Below are 20,109 nucleotides of genomic sequence, written 5' to 3'. Positions count from 1 at the left end.
ATAGTTTTTATGATAGCATATAGAAAGGAGTGGTTAGGGGTTGTTAGGGGTGGTTAGTTAATTACCATATTGTCTAGCTCCTGTGTCATTGGTTATCTAAACATATATGGAATATTGTGATTAATGCTCATATGACTGCTGACCAAGCAACTAGAATTGAGCTCTGTATCTAGGACAAAGTTGAGACATTTGATCAGCAGTTAATACACCTGACACTGTTCCGCTTTGGGGATGAAAAACCCCATACAATCTGGCTTATATTAGTTCATGTCAGCCATTTTAAACCATTGATTATAATGTATATATTAGCTGTGAGTATATGAGTATATATGATTATAGAGGAGTATACATGCAAGTGAGATCTACATGTTATATATATTTCTATCACACAACACTTGGTGCAAATATCAAATGCAGCTCAGCAGTCTATAGGACACTTCAGAGGAAAATGCAATCACGCAGAAAGTCTATGAAGCACAATTATTCTTGAGGATACTTGACACGAATAAGTCCTTGCTTAGTCCAAAACACAGATAGATATGCTTATAAGGCAGTTCAAATAATATCTTAGCTCAACCAGGGAGGTCTGGGTAATAGTCTCAGGTCCTTGCAGAGCAGCAACAGCTTACATGACCAGCAAATGCAGATGGAAGTAAACACGAGCAGCAGATGAAGGAGGATTACTGGAACTGGTGTATGCAGCAGGAACTCAGAGCAGAGTAGCAGGATAACCTCACAGGTTCACAGGAGCAGGTATATAGCCAGGGAGTCACCAGAGGTCAGGAGCTGGATGCAGAATACTCTAGCACAAACTGAAGGCTGGGGTGGAGTTTTATAGCAGGAAGACACAGTGCACATGAGACCAAAGACGCCATCTTGGAAAAGGGCAGTAATGCACAAAAAGGTAATAAAAAATGTTCAGAGTCCTGACACATCCTTATCCTGGTATGCATGGCCCTTCATCCCTACTCTGGTATGCATGGCTACTCATCCCTATCCTGGTATGCATGGCTCCTGATCCCTATCTTGGTATGCATGGTTCCTCATCCCTACCCTGGTATGCATGGCTCTTCATCCCCATCCTAGTATGCATGGCTCCTCATCCCAACCCTGGTATGCATCGCTCCTCATCCCTATCCTGGTATGCATGACTCCTCATCCCTATCCTGGTCTGCATGGTCCTTCATCCCCACTCTGGTATGCATGGCTCTTCGTCCCCATCCTGTTTTGCATGGCTCTTCATCCTTATCATGGTCTGCATGGCCCTTCATCCCCATCCTGGTATGCATGGCTCTTCATCCTTATCCTGGTCTGCATGGCCCTTCATCCCTACTCTGGTATGCATGGCTCTTCATCCCTATCCTGGTCTGCATGGCTCTTCATCCTTATCCTGGTCTGCATGGCCCTTCATCCCTACCCTGGTATGCATGGCTCCTGATCCCTATCCTGGTATGCATGGCTCTTCATCCCCATCCTGGTATGCATGGCTCCTCATCCCTATCCTGGTCTGCATGGCTCTTCATCCTTATCCTGGTCTGCATGGCCCTTCATCCCTACTCTGGTATGCATGGCTCTTCATCCCCATCCTGGTCTGCATGGCTCTTCATCCTTATCCTGGTCTGCATGGCCCTCTCATCCCCATCCTGGTATGAATGGCCCACATCAGAAAAACATTAAAAAAATAAACCACCCTACTTACCGTCCCTGCACTCCATAGCAGCTTCTTGTTTCGATGCCAGCAGCTGCGGCGGTCGGGTGATCATGTGTGCCCGCTGCTAAAGAGAAATGAATATTCACTGTGTTTGCGGTGAATATTCATTCCTTTAAGTAGTGGGCACACGTTATCAGCTATCTCTTTGTGCTCCACAATTATATTCCAATGATCATATTATTTTATTTTTATCTTTGGTCTTTATATACATATATATAGTTTTTTTTATTTTGATTTTGATTTGTTTTCCTATGGAAAACTTTGCTAACTTCATTTCATTTTTACATTTTACATTTTTACATCTTTCTTATCTTTTCTCTAAACGCTCAGCCTACATCGTTTTAAAATGCTTTTATTTTTGTCTTATTACATTCAGTACTTTTCTATTCAGCTTCAGTGGTTTCCTTTTATTCCTGGACATTTTGTTGCCGGAGGTGTTACACTTACAATGCAATTTATATAATGTATCATTGAACAATTTAATTTAGCTTCATTTCACATCAGCAGACAATAAATATTGATGTATTGCTCCAAATCATTTGCCATAATTAGCTATTGGAATTAATGGATTTATGATAACATCCCAAGGGTTGGGACAAAGCAGAAAGTAATACAAAAAATGGGGAAAAGGGGGCCTGCACACCTGTAGTATTAAATTAGTGGTGCACAATGACGTTGTGTGGACAATATACAAACATATCATACATTGTGCATCAGTACACTGCGACTAATCAATACATGGACTCCGGTATTGCTGTAAATGTTAAAAACTTAAGGTACTTAGCGTTTTTGATCAACGAGCGCAAAAGTCATCCAACCCCGTCAAGGTGTACCTAGATATGGATGGACCCTAACCACTATATGTTCTATTTCTTCATGTGCCAAACCAGGCTTCATCCAAATGAGTAAGTAAATGGAAAACATGCATTGCTCGAAATTAAAACATAGTGTGGGAAAGATGATTGGATAAGGAGTGGGCCACATTCCCCAATTTACACTACAAAAAGAGAAAAACAGAAAAAAATATGTAATGCAGAAGGTAATGTCAATATCTCTTGTGTTTGCGAACAAGTAGGGGTTAATGACTACAATCCCGGTGGTGTAATGTAGAAAAGGGATAATATTAATACATATGGGAGTGGTTTCTAAGTAAATAGGAGTCTGAGACTAGGAAAGATAGATAAAACCCCCTTTTAGACAGCTTTCTCCTCACTCCCTGTACTGTTACAAACATTTTCTTTTCACATGGACCTTCCTCTCTCATAGACTGCTCTCCATAGTCCCTTTCATCTCTCACAGACTGCTCCCTATAATCCCTTTCCTCTCCCACAGACTGCTAACCATTGTCCCCTTCCTCTCTCACAGACTGCACCCCATAGTCCTCTTCCACAGACTGCTCCTCATTGTTCAATTCCTCTTTCAAAGACTGATCCCTATCGGCCCCTTCCTCTCCCACAGACTGCGCCCCATAGTCCTCTTCCTCTTCCACAGACTGCTCCTCATTGTTCAATTCCTCTTTCAAAGACTGATCCCTATAGGCCCCTTCCTCTCCCACAGACTGCTCACCATGGTCCCCTTCCTCTCCCACAGACTGCTCTCCATGGTCCCCTTCCTCTTCCACAGACTACTCCCCATTGTCCTCTTCCTCTCTCACAGACTGCTCTCCATGGTCCCCATCCTTTCCCACATTCTATTTCTCATTGGCCCCTTCTTCTCTCACAGACTGCTCCCCGTAGGCCCCTTCCTTTTCCACATTCTACTCCCCATTGTCCTCTTCCTCTCTCACAGACTGCTCTCCATGGTCCCCTTCCTTTCCCACATTTTATTTCTCATTGTCCCCTTCTTCTCTCACAGACTGCTCCCAATAGGCCCCTTCCTTTCCCACATTCTACTCCTAATTGTCCCCTTTCTCTCTCACACACTGCTCCCCATAGTCCCCTTCCTTTCCCACATTCTACTCCCCATTGTCCCCTTTCTCTCCCACAGACTGCTCTCATTTTCCTATTCCTCTCTCACAGACTGCTCCCCATTGTCCCTTTCCTTTCCCACATTCTACTCCCAATTGTCTGGTTCTTCTCAAAAAGACTGCTCCCCATAGTCCCCTTCCTTTCCCACTTTCTACTTCTCATTGTCCCCTTCTTGTCTCACAGACTGCTCCCCATGGCCCCCTTACTAGCTCACAAACTGATACTTATTATGGCCTTCCTTTTTCATTGACTGCTCCACATGGTCTGCTTCCACTCCCACAGACTGCTCCCTGTTGTCCCCTTCCTGATCATGAATTAAAAAGTTCAGGGTTTTTTCACAGTAGTAGACATTCCCAGAGTGTGAAGAGTATTAAAGCTTGGCGACAGTAGATCATCAAAACTCTAACAGATATAGCAGGACAAAGGTCCTCCAGGTAAAATGTATGGGTTTAATGCTCTCCCTAGGCTAAAGCTTTATAGTCATACAGAGTATTCCTCATTTATAGTCACTTTGTGAAATATTCATTAATAAATGACCAGAAAAGCTTATTAGACCCCAGTCCCAACTTAGCCGTGTACATACCTTTAAAACCCTTGCTTGCATAGCAAATTTTTGTGTCGTATATATAGGTGGTGCTCACACTGGAGGTCCAAATTATGCATCCAAGAAAAGTAGCACTCACCAGGTATGCTATTCAAGAGTCCTTTATTTCCAGTACATTGGATGAGCATCTGCCTGAGGGGAGAGCAGAGCGTGTGCAGTGGCAGGAAGGAGAATGACAGCTGTCTCTCGCAGTTGCTCTTCAATGGATTCAAGTTGAACCCGTTGAAGCACAGCTATGCGAAATGGCCGTCATTCTCCTACCTTCCCCTGCACACACCCTGCCCTCCACTCAGTCAGATCCTGGTCCAAAGTACTGGAAATAAAGGACTCTTCAATAGCATACCTGGTGAGTGCTTCTTTTCCACAATTTTCTTGGATGCATTATTTGAAAATATTTATTAAATTATTCAAGAGAACTTTCTTAATATGTTCTTGAATTTTTAATGGTTGGTAGACATGTACCTAAATAGTTTGTGTTTGGTCTCCAGTAGTGTTGAGCGATACCTTCCGATATTTGAAAGTATCGGTATCGGATTGGATCGGCCGATATCCAAAAAATATCGGATATCGCCGATACCGATACCCGATACCAATAGAAGTCAATGGGACACAAATATCGGAAGTGATCCTGGATGGTTCCCAGGGTCTGAAGGAGAGGAAACTCTCCTTCAGGCCCTGGGATCCATATTCATGTAAAAAATAAAGAATAAAAATAAAAAATATGGATATACTCACCCTCGGACGAGCCCTGGCTGTCACCGCTGCAACCGGCAGACTTCGATGACGTCGCGGCTTGTGATTGGTCGCGTGACCACTCATGTGACCACTCACGCGACCAATCACAAGCCGCGACGTCATCGCAGGTCCTACACTCACTGCATTCTTAGGAACGGAGGCTGCCGGCTGCACCGCTGAGGTCCAGGGTCTGTCGGAGGGGTGAGTATATCCATATTTTTTATTTTTATTCTTTATTTTTTACATGAATATGGAACCCAGGGCCTGAAGGAGAGTCTCCTCTCCTCCAGACCCTGGGAAAACATACGCACCGCACATGCCTGGGAACTTATAGGAACTTCCGATTCCGATTTCCGATATCACAAAAATATCGGAACTCGGTATCGGAATTCCGATACAGCGAATATCGGCCGATACCCGATATTTGCAGTATCGGAATGCTCAACACTAGTCTCCAGGTCCACCTTTCATTGTTGTATTAGCCACTTGATATATAATATTTTTCTGTAATTGCAACTTCGACAGTCATATATTACCGAATAGGTAATATATGCATTTCTTAGAACATCGCACTGGAAATCCATTTCCTTTACGCTGCACATAACTAAATACCATTTAATCCTTCTCCATTACTGTAAGAGATTCAGGGTAACAGTAAAATGCTTTATCTATACATCTTAATTCCCTTTTTCCTTCTTCCTTTCCCTTGTGGATTTCTACAAAACGTATAATTTTTACATAGTGATACCGAATTTTCAATTAAACACACAGATTTCTTTCTATAAAGTGTCTTTAAAATAATCTTTAAGAATCTTTTTGGATGAGTATTGAGAAAAAAATAATTTTCGGGATAAAAAGAAAACTTGGTGTTTGATTACCTAAATCATTTCCAGTAGGAATGGGTTAGTAGTATATTTACCTAGTTCCTATGGCCAAAAGCAACAGGAAAGTAAATATTAAACTTGGAACTTTTATAACACTTAAATTAAGCGTTTGGTATGTCCTATCAGCTTTTTTTAAAGGGAGTCTGTCAGCAGAAGTTCACCCTCCTCCAAATTATTTATATGTGCATGTACCTCTTTGAAAGACAAGTCCAGCAATACCTTTATATGGCCAGTCTGTTTAAATGAGGCTGAAGAGCTATGGTAGATCTGAAGCCTCTTTCACTCAAGCTTTATTCCCTCTCTAGTGCCACCTACTCCTGAACGACCGACGGCTCCTTTGCCTGAAGTCACACAACGCAGAGGCTTTCAGTCAAGCAGTTGGAGGCAGCACTGGGCAGGGAAGAGAGCTGGAGTGACATAGGCTTCAGGTCTACTATAGCTCTTGAGCCTCATTTGCATATCAATTCAAACTCTGATTTCTCTGTAAAGTAGGAATGGACTGGATTCAGGAAAATTACCATCGCTGGCTGCCTTTTTTTTCTGAAACATGAAAGACCATCAAAATGTTAAAAAATAAAGGAAATCCTTAAATTCTCTTTACCACGCACTTCTCTGCCTCTTCCACTCCTTAATATTAACCATCCGGTCCTTGCCACATCTTCAAATCACAGTCACTTACACTGAAATCCTCAGACTGGAGGTGGACTTTTTGATTTGATGAGGCCCATGAGGATTCTTCCCAAGCACGTGACCTTGCGCGTCATGCGCAGACGTTTATCGGTTTCTGCATGAGTGGTGGTGGTCTGAAGGACCGGACATGTGGACCAGAGGGACCAGAGAGCAGAGGGACCAGAGAGCTAAGCAGTAAGGTGCGTCTAAGGTTTTTTTTTATATCTTTTACTTATTTTTATTATGCTCTGGATTCGCACATCTCAATTAATTGATATTTTACACCAAAATATACACTTCCCCATAAGGTTTCTCTGTCATTCAATAGGGCTAGCCATCAAGAGAGTTTAATAACTGCGCAACCACATTGGAAAGGACGTCACAGTCATCAGAAGTCATTTTATAAAAGTTTTATTACTATGTGTAATTTCTTTTTCTGAACTTTTTGAATCGCCAGCGGATATTTTGGACCAGCTGGCCAATATGATTTACAGATGCTAGAATCAAAAATGCTTCTTAATTGCAATTTTTATTAGTATCCTACAGCAAATTTGACGAGTCCGTCCACCCAGAGAGCTGTTCCATTTATTTCCCGGGCATATTTACAATGTTTCTTTATGTAAATTGAGTTCTGTTCAGATTTTGCGAGTTCACATTTTCCCAGCATGGCTTTTTCATTCCATTTCAGCAAAACATTCCACTCCTCGGAGCTCCTGGAAATTGTTTTCTGGGCAGTTAATTTCTCTCACTTGTTGGCCCATCAGGATAACCTTTTAAACATAATGGTGATAAGAAGCGATCTTTGAATTCAGGTTGGCTGTAAAAAAAAAAAAAAAAATACAGACTCATTTAGATGATAAAAAAAATGTACAAATTGCCTTTTCCTTTCCCTTTTCTCCCGTCAAGAACGCGTTGTTATTTTCGACAGCTATTTTATGCTTCGGCAAAAAAATAAAAAATAAAATATATTGACATGAAAATGTAATGGGGTTTTGTATGTTCAGTGAACTACAAAAGGCACTTAGAGAGGATTTATGCCGGAAGACTCATTGAAATTCTGTCCTGCAAAAATATTTTGCCGTTCTTATAAAAGTATAAATGCAGATTAATGTGGGCGTACAATTAATGAAGAGGTGTTGAAGGTAACAGTGAATGCTACCTATCAATTACATGGAGGCAGAGGACTGATCGCTGCTTTGAGATTGACAGGTGTCTGAATAGATCACCGTATGTTTAAAGTGAATATTCACATTGAGTCTATGGAAGAAAATTCTAAGAAATTACACAAATGTCCCATAATAATAAATATATAATAATATATTCCTTATACACTGATGACCAATCCTTTAGTTTGTTAACAATCTACATACTCTTCCAAAACAGCCTATATTCTGCTAATTTAAGGACTGGGCTTAAACTCTGTAACGGAACCATTCTAGAAAAGTGTTGGAACAAAATTTGGCACAAATTAGTCGTCTAGTTTTTGACCTGCTTTTTCTTTTGATATGGTTTATGCGGAAAAGGGGCATGGTTTTGCTGGGGGGCACTGGGTTGATGAAGGTGTATAATGTGACAACCAGTGTCAGTTCGTCAAAAGTTTCCCTCCATGCAACATGCATGTTCTTGAAGGATGTTAGCCAGCTCAGTAGATGGCCAGCCCTAGACACAAGGGTTTCATTGACAGCCAGAGGCCCACAAAAAGTCTTCATCAGCACCATCTTGATATTCCTTTGAAGCCCAGCCTGTGTCTGTGCTGCTTCATAATAGTTACCATAAATAATTTAACCATGTGCTGTAATGGATTACAGTATCAGTGCAAGCAATCAAAGTTCAAGACTAAATGAAAATGTAAAAAAAAAATAGTTAAAAAAATTAAATAAATTCAATGATAAATGCAGTAAAGTGAAAAAAATCAAAAGACCAGAATGGCCATTTTTGGATTACCAAAGTGTCCCAAAAAATGCAAGAAAAATCAATAAAAATGTCATATGTATCCCAAAATAGAACCAACAAAAAATACAGTGAAGTAATCACACTCCTCCAGATTTCACCACACCAATGTCATCTAGTGATCTAGCTTCTCTTGTATCTAAGCAAATAACAAATTAACAGATATGGACTGTCCCAGGCAAAAAAGGTAGGGGTTAAAGATGAGCAAATCTGCTAAAAAAATCAAATTCGAGAAAAAAAGAGGGGGAGGCAAGTGCCCATAGGGTGATATTAAAAGGTGCAGATGACAATACAGATTACACATTATACGAAGAGAGAGCAATCACTGGAGAAGGACATCAAGGTTAACAGAAGAGAAGGAACAAGGCGAAGAGGTAGACCAGCAACCCCGATGGCTTGATGATATCAAGATAATGGCAGAGAAGACTCAGTTGGACCGATGTAGGCTTGCAAAAGGTCTATCTTCATACAGATCGTTCATCATGCAAGTCACCATGGTGAGACCTTGAGCCGAAGTCCACTAAATAAATAAAATACACATGAGAAGGGAGTTATGGAGTTGCTCACCTTAAAAGGTTGTGACTGTCACAGCTCCAAAAAAAAATACATTGTAAAATATGCAGTATATAGTCTCACCTCTCTGTGGCCTTTCCTCTTCTAGGTGCTTCTTGTTCTTTTCCATTTTCATAGTGGTCTTCAACGCTGACATCAGTCAGTATTGTAGGTGCCAAAAACCTACGTGAAGGCAAAAAAGGATCAGATGAAGGTGGAAGACGACCAGAGACAAGTAGAAGAGGCCCAGAGGACTGAGCAGAGTGAGAGGTGAGAATTTAATTTATTTATTTATATAATGGCAAAACCAAAAAACGGAGTTGGACTATAAGCTGATATACATGCAAAGTGTTTTCGCTCGTTCACTCTGTGGCCATTAGAAAAATACAAAAATGAGCATATACCATACAGCTAATATATCAGTAAAAGATAAATAGTACATGTGAGTAACTGGGTACTTAGTTAACATAATTTTAAACAAAAACCATAAAAACCATCCCACCTCAACAAGATGCACCCATCATCTCATTCCCACCCTGTAGAATCCAGTGTTTTACTGGATTTACCTGTACCGAATTCCAAAAAAAAACCTGAATTTCTTTTTTTAATTACTCAAAGCGATTTTAATTTGTCATGAATCGATTCTCTTATCTCTACTTGAGGTTTGAGTAAATCCCATCTAAAAGTGTCACCACACTCAGTTTGAGGGGGCTGGATTAAGGGTAGGGCTTACACTTGGGGTAGGAATGTGCCAATTATTTGATAAGATTGTAACTGTAGCAATTTTGAAAGTGAGTAAAATGCTTTGTGTGCAGTTCCCTTATCTATTCTTTTTAGTAAATGTGACTGATTTAATCAGGTTTTGTAATATAAAAACACCATAAAAATCACAATTTCCTCTTTCTAATGCGAAAAGGTAATGTGACCCCATGGACTCCCGTAATATTTATCTCCGTCTACCTACTCCTTCCTCAGACTCTAAAAATTCTTTTTTTTTCTTTTTCTGATCTGGTAGGATTTGCATTCAGCCGCAGTATGTGTGCGTGGCAGGGCGGTGGTTATAAGAGAGATATACATCAATCTTATCTAAACTGCTGGTGCGCTGCCTTAATATGTATTATTAAATTGTCTTTCAACACAAGAAGAAATAGACGTATCCATCAGTTAAGAGATTAAAAGAGTGTTACTGAGTGCAATGCCGGCATTTAACTCTTACATTGCTCTGACGGATTTTCTTTACGTAACCCAATCCGTCTACTTTATATGAATAGCAAAAGTTGCCTATTTAATGGCCACAACACTATCATCGTTGCCCGAATTACGGTGTGACCTCTACTTCTCCCATTAATTCTTAGAATTTCATCCTTTGTTCTCACTTTCCGACTGCCACATGGTGACGAAATCCAGTGATGATGGTAGTATGCACCAAACTGCAACTACAAGTACCAAACTGCAAGTATCAGTGGTTGATATGAACAATATCTGTTTTTTTTAACTGGATTGGAACTAGCTCACCAGTGTATGAGTAGCCAGGGTCTGTGTTATCAAGTTAGTGCCTGGACAAGGCTAGGGATTTATGTCTATGGTTTTGTTTTGGTGCTATGAAACCTGTGGAATTAAAGGTCACATTGTTTGGACAAAGGAATCTAGTGCCTGTGTGAATGACACCTAATGCCTTCCTGAGAGAATGAATCCCTACAATTGGTGCACGAAATGCGGGTGTGATGCCCCAGAGACCATAGGCAATTGCAGTGTAAAGATTAAAGATCCAGAGTAAAGCTGGCTACAGAATTGCAAAAATTTCAATCACGGTTTGAAAGCATGGAGGGGCTGTCCTGCTGGAAGGTGACATCGCTGTGTGCCATGGTATCACCGGTATGGCTAAGGGAAGCTGGAAGCTGTCTCTTTAAGTAGAATTATGTGAGGGAGAACAAAGGTCCACAATGCTAGGAGTGAGGTCATCATAGCATCAGTATAGAGAGATGGTGGAACTGACAAAGTCTCAGAACCAATGGACTGCAGCATTGGCCGGCGCAACTCCTACTTCTCTCTCCCTGCCTGCAGTGTCTCACACATACCAGGTGACTGTGAACATTGTCCAAGTGATGGGACTTTGGGACTCAGGGAGTTTGGTGACCCTGGAAAGGACCACACTTCTGTATATGTTAGTCCCTGGGAAGAGGGTTGGGGTAAGGTATATCTGTGGAGATGCCAAGAACTATCCTATGGCCCAGGTCGACATATGCACAGACTGTGGTGTGTAGTGTACTGTACATATAAACAAGTGACAATAAAACTTACTATGATATCAACAGTTTCAGGAATAACTTAATTAGCCCCGTTGTCTAATACTGACAATAACATCATTACCATATAATTAATGTCACCTAGATATATTTTATTTAAATGTATGAACACCAAGAAGAATAATGTAATATGGTAGGTTCGGAGGAACTGGGAGCAGAGTTCAGGAGAGTAGTCTTAGTGTATTAAGTATAGAGATAGTGTGTCTGTAGTGTTTCCCCAAGATGGGATAGAATCGTGAGCGGTGTGGGCATGCTGAGCGGCGGAGGGGTAGAGAGGAGCCTCATATACTGACCTACAGTAAGATACTAGAAGTACAATGAGTAGGCAAGCTTTTCATACAGTGGAACTGGAATTCTGCCCCAACTGTTCTGTGGTGACAAGGCCAAATGATGTTTAGTGACAAGGTTATGAAGTGCGGGATGTACACTTGATGAGAAGGGTGAATTTCCTCTCACTGTACTGGATAGAGAGGAGGATGTAGTGTATTGAGCTTAGACCAGCATAAGTGCATGTGTAGCAGAGAGTCTGTGTGCATGATATGCAGGCGGCAGAGCTTGTGTGTGTGATATGCAGGCTGCAGAGCATTGCATGTTGTCTGAGCTCTGTGTCAGAGCTCTGTGTGTAATCTGTAGATAGCAGAGCCCTGCGTGAATGGTTTTCCCCAGGAGATGTCAGCCAATTGGTTTTGGTAGAGTGAACCCCTGTTGACATTGTGGGTTGGCAGATGGTGCCCAGCCCTTGGCTTTTGGCAGAAGGGGGGGATATGTAGCAAATCTGATAGGGTAAGGTTAAATCCTAGCTCTGCAGAGTCTGATTAGGTACAGGAAGCTAAGCTCTGTATATAACTAGGTAAGGTGTTCATCTAAGTCAGTCTGCTGGGGAGGCTGAGCGGACTGGATTTGTATTGATGCTGAACAGAGAGACAAGCCAAAATCTCTCTGAGAAGAGACTGCACAGGCTGTGTGTGCCAAACTTCAAGTTTCAGTGGTTGTTATGGACGATTGCTGTTTTATTTGACCAAATTGGGACTGGCTTAGTTGTGTATGAGAAGCCAATGTCTGTACTGTTTAGTTAGTACCTGGACATGGCTAGGGATTTATGTTTATGATTTTGTTTTGGTACTGTGCAACCTGTGGAAATTAACTTTGCAGTGTTTTAACACAAAAATCAAGTGCCTGTGTGAACGCTACCTAATGCCTACCAGAAAGCGTAAATATCTACAATTTTTGTAAAATAACATTGACAGATTTCATCTTTTATTTTGGAAACAAACTTCATATGACCCAAATGTTTGAATAAGTCTTATGATCGTTAAAACACTATACGGGCTGTACCAATTCATCCCCCACAGTATGAAGGATGGAATTAATCTAAATTATGTTGTAAGACAGAATCTGTACATCTATCATTAGGAGGTTGCAGTAATATCAGTGGGATAGAGGAAAGTCCACCCTTCAAATTTCTGTCCATGAATTACAGAAAATCTATTTTACAGATGTCATTAGGAGACTATTACGCTTTCTAATTACCCATTTATAATTGATACTCATTTTATCTGCTTTTAATGATAAAAGGATAGAACATAAAGGCATTTAAACAAGTCACCTTGAAGTCAGAGGTACGGCACTTAATTTTCTATGGGTTTACATATTAGCACACTTAGATAGACTATAACAATTAAATACAGATTTCCCTGGCCACAACGACCTATGGATGTTTTTTTCTGTCATTTTCTGTATACATCTGATAGACAATAATTGGTCATGTTCCATTGGTTGTTCTGGCACATCACAGGTGTTAAGGTTCATGAGAGTAATGTCAGAGGACCCTCAAAGTCTACATCGAAGCCTGGATAGATTATTGTTGTGAATTCCGTTCTCGAACTCCCTCCTGTGGTCATGAATGATACTTCGGCGAGTTCTGTCCGTGGACTCCCTCTGGTGGCTGTGAGTGGAACTGCTGGTTCTGAGGTTGCTTCCTCAGCTGCCCTCGTTTGCGGCTAGGCTGGCTTCTCTATTCAACTCCACTCAGATCGTTACTCCATGCCAGCTGTCAATGTATCAGTACTGGTTCAGATCTCTCTCAGATCTTTCTGATGACCTGTCTACTTCAGCAAAAGCTAAGTCCCTGCTGGTTCATTTGTTGTTCATTGAGTACTGAATATATTTCTTAGTACTTGCTAAGTTCTAGTCCAGCTTGCTAACATGACATTGCCTTGCTAGCTGGAAGCTCTGGGTTGCAGAGTGGCACCTCCGCACCGTGAGTCGGTGCGGGCGTCTTTTTGCACACTCTGCGTGGCTTTTTGTAGTTTTTTGTGCTGACCGCATAGATCGATCCCTTTCCTATCCTCAGTCTATTTAGTAAGTCTGGCCTCCTTTGCTGAAACCTGTTTCATCCCTGTGTTTGTGACTTTCCTCTTAACTCACAGTTAATATATGTGGGGGGCTGCCTTTACCTTTGGGGAATTTCTCTGAGGCAAGGTAAGGCTTATTTTCCTATCTTTAGGGGTAGTTAGCTCTTAGGCTGTGAAGAGGCATCTAGGGAGAGTTAGGTACGCTCCACAGCTATTTCTAGTGTGTGTGTTATAGGATCAGGATTTGCGGTCAGCAGAGTTCCCACTTCCCAGAGCTTGTCCTGTCTTTTAGTTTAACCATCAGGTCATTCCAGGTGCACCTAACCACCAGGTCCATAACAGTACAGCTGGCCAGCAAAGTGTTAATGCATCTCAATAGAGGGATAAGAGAAGTTCTGAGACCATTTTTTTTTCTCTGCAGTGTGTTTTGTCTTTCTTTTCCCCTTAACCTCTGGGTGGTTCAGGACTCAGGTGTAGATATGGACATTCAAGGTCTGTCCTCTTGTGTTGATCACCTCACTGCGAGGGTACAAAGCATTCAAGATTATGTAGTTCAGAATCCTATGTTAGAGCCTAGAATTCCAATTCCTGATTTGTTTTTTGGAGATAGATCTAAATTTCTGAATTTCAAAAATAATTGTAAACTGTTTCTTGCTTTGAAACCCCGCTCCTCTGGTGACCCCATTCAGCAAGTAAAAATCATTATTTCTTTGTTACGTGGCGACCCACAAGACTGGGCATTCTCCCTTGCGCCAGGAGATCCTGCATTGCTTAATGTACATGTGTTTTTTCTGGCGCTTGGATTGCTTTATTACGAACCTAACTCTGTGGATCAGGCAGAGAAAATCTTGCTAGCTTTGTATCAAGGTCAGGATGAAGCGGAGGTATATTGCCAGAAGTTTAGAAAGTGGTCTGTGCTTACTCAATGGAATGAGTGAACCCTTGCAGCAATTTTCAGAAAAGGTCTTTCTGAAGCCCTTAAGGATGTTATGGTGGGGTTTCCCACACCTGCTGGTCTGAATGAGTCAATGTACTTGGCCATTCAGATCGATTGGCGCTTGCGTGAACGCAAGGTTGTGCGCCATTTGGTGGTGTCCTCTGAGCAGAGGCCTGAGCCTATGCAATGTGATAGGACTTTGACCAGAGCTGAATGGCAGGAACACAGACGTCAGAATGGGCTGTGTTTTTACTGTGGTGACTCCACTCATGCTATCTCTGATTGTCCTAAGCGCTCTAAGCAGTTCGCTAGGTCGGTCACCATTGGTACTGTACAGCCTAAATTTCTTTTGTCCGTTACTCTGATTTGCTCTTTGTCGTCCTACTCTGTTATGGCATTTGTGGACTCAGGCGCTGCCCTGAATTTGATGGACTTGGAGTTTGTCAGGCGCTGTGGTTTTTTCTTGGAGACCTTGCAGTATCCGATTCCATTAAGGGGAATTGATGCTACGCCCTTGGCCAAGAATAAACCTCAGTACTGGACTCAGTTGGCCATGTGCATGGCTCCTGCACATCAGGAAGATGTTCGCTTTTTGGTGTTGCATAATTTGCATGATGTGGTCGTGTTGGGTTTGCCATGGCTACAGGTTCATAATCCAGTATTGGATTGGAAATCAATGTCTGTGTCCAGTTGGGGTTGTCAAGGGGTACATGGTGACGTTCTGTTGTTGTCAATTTCTCCTTCTACTCCTTCTGAAGTCCCTGAGTTTTTGTCGGATTACCGAGATGTATTCGATGAGCCCAAATCCAGTGCCCTACCTCCTCATAGGGATTGTGATTGTGCTGTTAATTTGATTCCTGGTAGTAAATTTCCTAAGGGACGGCTTTTCAATTTATCTGTGCCGGAACACGCCGCTATGCGGAGTTATATAAAGGAGTCCTTGGAGAAAGGGCATATTCGCCCGTCGTCGTCACCGTTGGGAGCAGGGTTCTTTTTTGTGGCCAAGAAGGATGGTTCTCTGAGACCTTGTATAGATTACCGCCTTCTCAATAAAATCACGGTCAAATTTCAGTACCCTTTGCCTCTACTGTCTGATTTGTTTGCTCGGATTAAGGGGGCTAGTTGGTTCACCAAGATAGATCTTCGAGGGGCGTATAATCTTGTGCGTATTAAACAGGGCAATGAATGGAAACCAGCATTTAATACGCCCGAGGGCAATTTTGAGTACCTGGTGATGCCATTCGGGCTTTCTAATGCTCCATCTGTGTTTCAGTCCTTTATGCATAACATCTTCCGAAAGTATTTGGATAGATTCATTATTGTATATTTGGATGATATTTTGGTCTTTTCGGATGATTGGGAGTCTCATGTGAAGCAGGTCAGAATGGTGTTCCAGGTTCTTCGTGCTAATTCTTTGTTTGTGAAGGGGTCTAAATGTCTCTTCGGAGTTCAGAAGGTTTCCTTTTTGGGTTTCATTTTTTCCCCTTCTACTATCGAGATGGATCCTGTTAAAGTTCAGGCCATTTATGATTGGACTCAGCCTACATCTGTGAAGAGCCTTCAGAAATTCTTGGGCTTTGCTAATTTTTACCGTCGCTTCATCGCTAATTTTTCTAGTGTTGTTAAACCGTTGACTGATTTGACCAAGAAAGGTGCTGATGTGGTGAATTGGTCCTCTGCGGCCGTTGAGGCTTTCCGGGAGTTGAAACGTCGTTTCTCTTCGGCCTCTGTGTTGTGTCAGCCAGATGTTTCGCTCCCTTTTCAGGTCGAGGTTGATGCTTCTGAGATTGGAGCAGGGGCTGTTTTGTCTCAAAGATCTTCTGATGGCTCTGTGATGAAGCTATGTGCTTTCTTTTCTAGAAAATTTTCGCCTGCTGAGCATAATTATGATGTTGGCAATCGGGAGTTGTTGGCTATGAAGTGGGCGTTCGAGGAGTGGCGACATTAGCTTGAGGGAGCAAAGCATCGCGTAGTGGTCTTAACGGATCACAAGAATCTGACTTATCTCAAGTCTGCTAAGCGGTTGAATCCTAGACAGGCTCGATGGTCGCTGTTTTTCTCCCGTTTCAATTTTGTGGTTTCATACCTTCCGGGTTCTAAGAATGTGAAGGCCGATGCCCTTTCAAGGAGTTTTGTGCCTGATTCCCTGGGAGTTCCTGAGCCGGCTGGTATTCTCAAAGAGGGGGTAATTCTGTCTGCCATCTCACCTGATTTGCGGCAGGCGCTGCAGGAGTTTAAGGCTGATAGACCTGACCGTTGTCCAGCAGAGAAACTGTTTGTCCCTGATAGATGGACTAGTAGAGTTATCTCTGAGGTTCATTGTTCGGTGTTGGCTGGTCATCCTGGGATTTTTGGTACCAGAGATTTGGTGGCTAGGTCCTTTTGGTGGCCTTCCTTGTCACGGGATGTGCCTTCTTTTGTGCAGTCTTGTGGGACTTGTGCTCGGGCCAAGCCCTGCTGTTCTCGTGCCATTGGGTTACTTTTGCCCTTGCCAGTCCCGAAAAGGCCTTGGACGCATATTTCCATGGATTTTATTTCAGATCTCCCTGTCTCTCAAAGGATGTCGGTCATCTGGGTGGTTTGTGATCGCTTCTCTAAGATGGTCCATTTGGTACCCTTGCCTAAATTACCTTCCTCCTCTGATTTGGTTCCACTATTTTTCCAGCATGTGGTTCGTTTGCATGGCATTCCGGAGAACATCGTGTCGGACAGAGGTTCCCAGTTTGTTTCAAGGTTTTGGCGGTCCTTTTGTGCTAAGATGGGCATTGATTTGTCTTTCTCTTCGGCTTTCCATCCTCAGACAAATGGCCAAACCGAACGAACTAATCAGACTTTGGAGACCTATCTGAGATGCTTTGTTTCTGCTGATCAGGATGATTGGGTGACCTTCTTGCCATTGGCTGAGTTCGCCCTTAATAATCGGGCCAGTTCGGCTACTTTGGTTTCGCCTTTTTTTTGTAATTCTGGTTTTCATCCTCATTTTTCTTCAGGGCAGGTTGAGCCTTCGGACTGTCTTGGTGTGGATTCTGTGGTGGACAGGTTGCAGCAAATTTGGACTCATGTAGTGGACAATTTGACATTGTCCCAGGAGAAGGCTCAACGTTTCGCCAACCGCCGTCGCTGTGTTGGTCCCCAACTTCGTGTTGGGGATTTGGTTTGGTTGTCGTCTCGTCATGTCCCTATGAAGGATTCTTCTCCTAAGTTTAAGCCTCGTTTCATTGGTCCTTATAAGATTTCTGAAATTCTCAATCCTGTGTCGTTTCGTTTGGCCCTTCCAGCTTCTTTTGCCATCCATAATGTGTTCCATAGTTCGTTGTTGTGGAGATATGTGGCGCCTATGGTTCCCTCCGTTGACCCTCCTGCTCCGGTGTTGGTCGAAGGGGAGTTGGAGTATGTGGTGGAGAAGATTTTAGATTCTCGTATTTCGAGACGGAAACTTCAGTACCTGGTCAAATGGAAGGGCTATGGTCAGGAGGATAATTCCTGGGTTTTTGCCTCCGATGTCCATGCGGCCGAGTTGGTTCGTGCCTTTCATTTGGCTCGTCCTGATCGGCCTGGGGGCTCTGGTGAGGGTTCGGTGACCCCTCCTCAAGGGGGGTACTGTTGTGAATTCCATTCTCGAACTCCCTCCTGTGGTCATGAATGATAATTCGGCGAGTTCTGTCCATGGACTCCCTCTGGTGGCTGTGAGTGGAACTGCTGGTTCTGAAGTTGCTTCCTCAGCTGCCCTCGTTTGCAGCTAGGCTGGCTTCTCTATTTAACTCCACTCAAATCGTTACTCCATGCCAGCTGTCAATGTATCAGTACTGGTTCAGATCTCTCTCGGATCTTTCTGATGACCTGTCTACTCCAGCAAAAGCTAAGTCCCTGCTGGTTCATTTGTTGTTCATTGTGTACTGAATATATTTCTTAGTACTTGCTAAGTTCTAGTCCAGCTTGCTAACATGACATTGCCTTGCTAGCTGGAAGCTCTGGGTTGCAGAGTGGCACCTCCGCACCGTGAGTCGGTGCGGGCGTCTTTTTGCACACTCTGCGTGGCTTTTTGTAGTTTTTTGTGCTGACCGCATAGATCCCTTTCCTATCCTCAGTCTATTTAGTAAGTCTGGCCTCCTTTGCTGAAACCTGTTTCATCCCTGTGTTTGTGACTTTCCTCTTAACTCACAGTTAATATATGTGGGGTGCTGCCTTTACCTTTGGGGAATTTCTCTGAGGCAAGGTAAGGCTTATTTTCCTATCTTTAGGGGTAGTTAGCTCTTAGGCTGCAAAGAGGCGTCTAGGGAGAGTTAGGTACGCTCCACAGCTATTTCTAGTGTGTGTGTTATAGGATCAGGATTTGCGGTCAGCAGAGTTCCCACTTCCCAGAGCTTGTCCTGTCTTTTAGTTTAACCATCAGGTCATTCCAGGTGCACCTAACCACCAGGTCCATACAGATTATGGTTGTCATCTGTCCCAAATTTTCTGAGAATGTCCCCAATTTTAAAAAGTAATTCCTGTAAATTTGGGCATAAACTGGGCTAATACATGCATAAGCTGTGCTCAAAAGTGGGAATTAATAACAGTAATTAAAGGGGTTGTCCAATGAGAGCAAGTTGTCGCCTATCTGCAGAATATGTGTTAACTTGTTGATCAGTGGGGGGATCCATTAAGTTGATGGTCATAACCGGACACTTTTATCCCCATTAGAATAGAGCAGTAGTGTACATGCTCAGCCGTGACATATATTCCTGATAGGGCGGCCAAGTGTTGCTCTTGTTTTCTTACAATAATTCCATAGAAAATGAATCGAAGGGCATTTGAGAATCTGACCTGCTGCCCCATTCTAACAGGGATAAAAATAAGTGTGGCTATTCTGCTGTTTGTAAACCACCTGCTGAAGATTAATGGAAATTCCAATTAAGGAATTTAAGTTAATTGATGGGGGGTACTCTCTTTAGAAAGTTATTTTCTTGCTCAAAGTTGAGATGAGTTCCAAAGAGTGTCTCCTTGAAGGATCTTTCCTGTCCTGCATTCATTACACAGATAACCCAGTGATTAGTTAGAAGGGACCCTTCCCAATGTCCCCCTGTTAGGACCCCACAAGTGATTATCTGTAATTAGTTGGGAAACCTGGAAGTAGGTGTTCAATATTTCTGCATTGCTGTCACTGAAGAAATTACCGTAACTATAAACTACTAAGTGTCTTCTCGGGACAACACAGTTGTTTTAAACATCTGGTTATTATTGGTCATCAATGTTCTGTAAAATCTGTTTCATCAATCAACAGAAGTTTTGGATTCTTTATCTTTATCCATGTCTTCACTGGAAACTAAGAAACTGACTGGATGAGTTCCCTCTACATTTTTTTTGTATGTGCTTGGTACATTGTTGTAACAAACTTTCCTGACCTTGCTTCTGCAACATCTATTTCTGTCATCATCAAGTACACCCGCACTTACTTTAT

The 20,109-nt window shown here is 42.5% G+C and overlaps 1 long non-coding RNA gene across 2 annotated transcripts in view; it reads right to left on the bottom strand.

Annotated features, from left to right (window-relative positions):
- Window positions 1–6,992: 6,992 nt before the first annotated feature.
- LOC143768817 (uncharacterized) overlaps window positions 6,993–20,109 on the bottom strand; it is a 34,739-nt gene continuing 21,622 nt past the window's right edge. For both annotated transcript variants that reach the window (XR_013214045.1, XR_013214044.1), the window contains 2 exons: window positions 9,157–9,255; window positions 6,993–7,387 (listed from right to left, as the gene is read on the bottom strand). This is a non-coding gene — a long non-coding RNA (uncharacterized LOC143768817). The remainder of the gene's footprint in view (window positions 7,388–9,156; window positions 9,256–20,109) is intronic.

This window comes from Ranitomeya variabilis, chromosome 4 (assembly GCF_051348905.1).
Source record: "Ranitomeya variabilis isolate aRanVar5 chromosome 4, aRanVar5.hap1, whole genome shotgun sequence".
Classification (NCBI taxonomy): domain Eukaryota; kingdom Metazoa; phylum Chordata; class Amphibia; order Anura; family Dendrobatidae; genus Ranitomeya; species Ranitomeya variabilis.
Note: the sequence above shows the minus strand (reverse complement) of the source record. Positions and strands in the feature narration are given on the sequence as shown.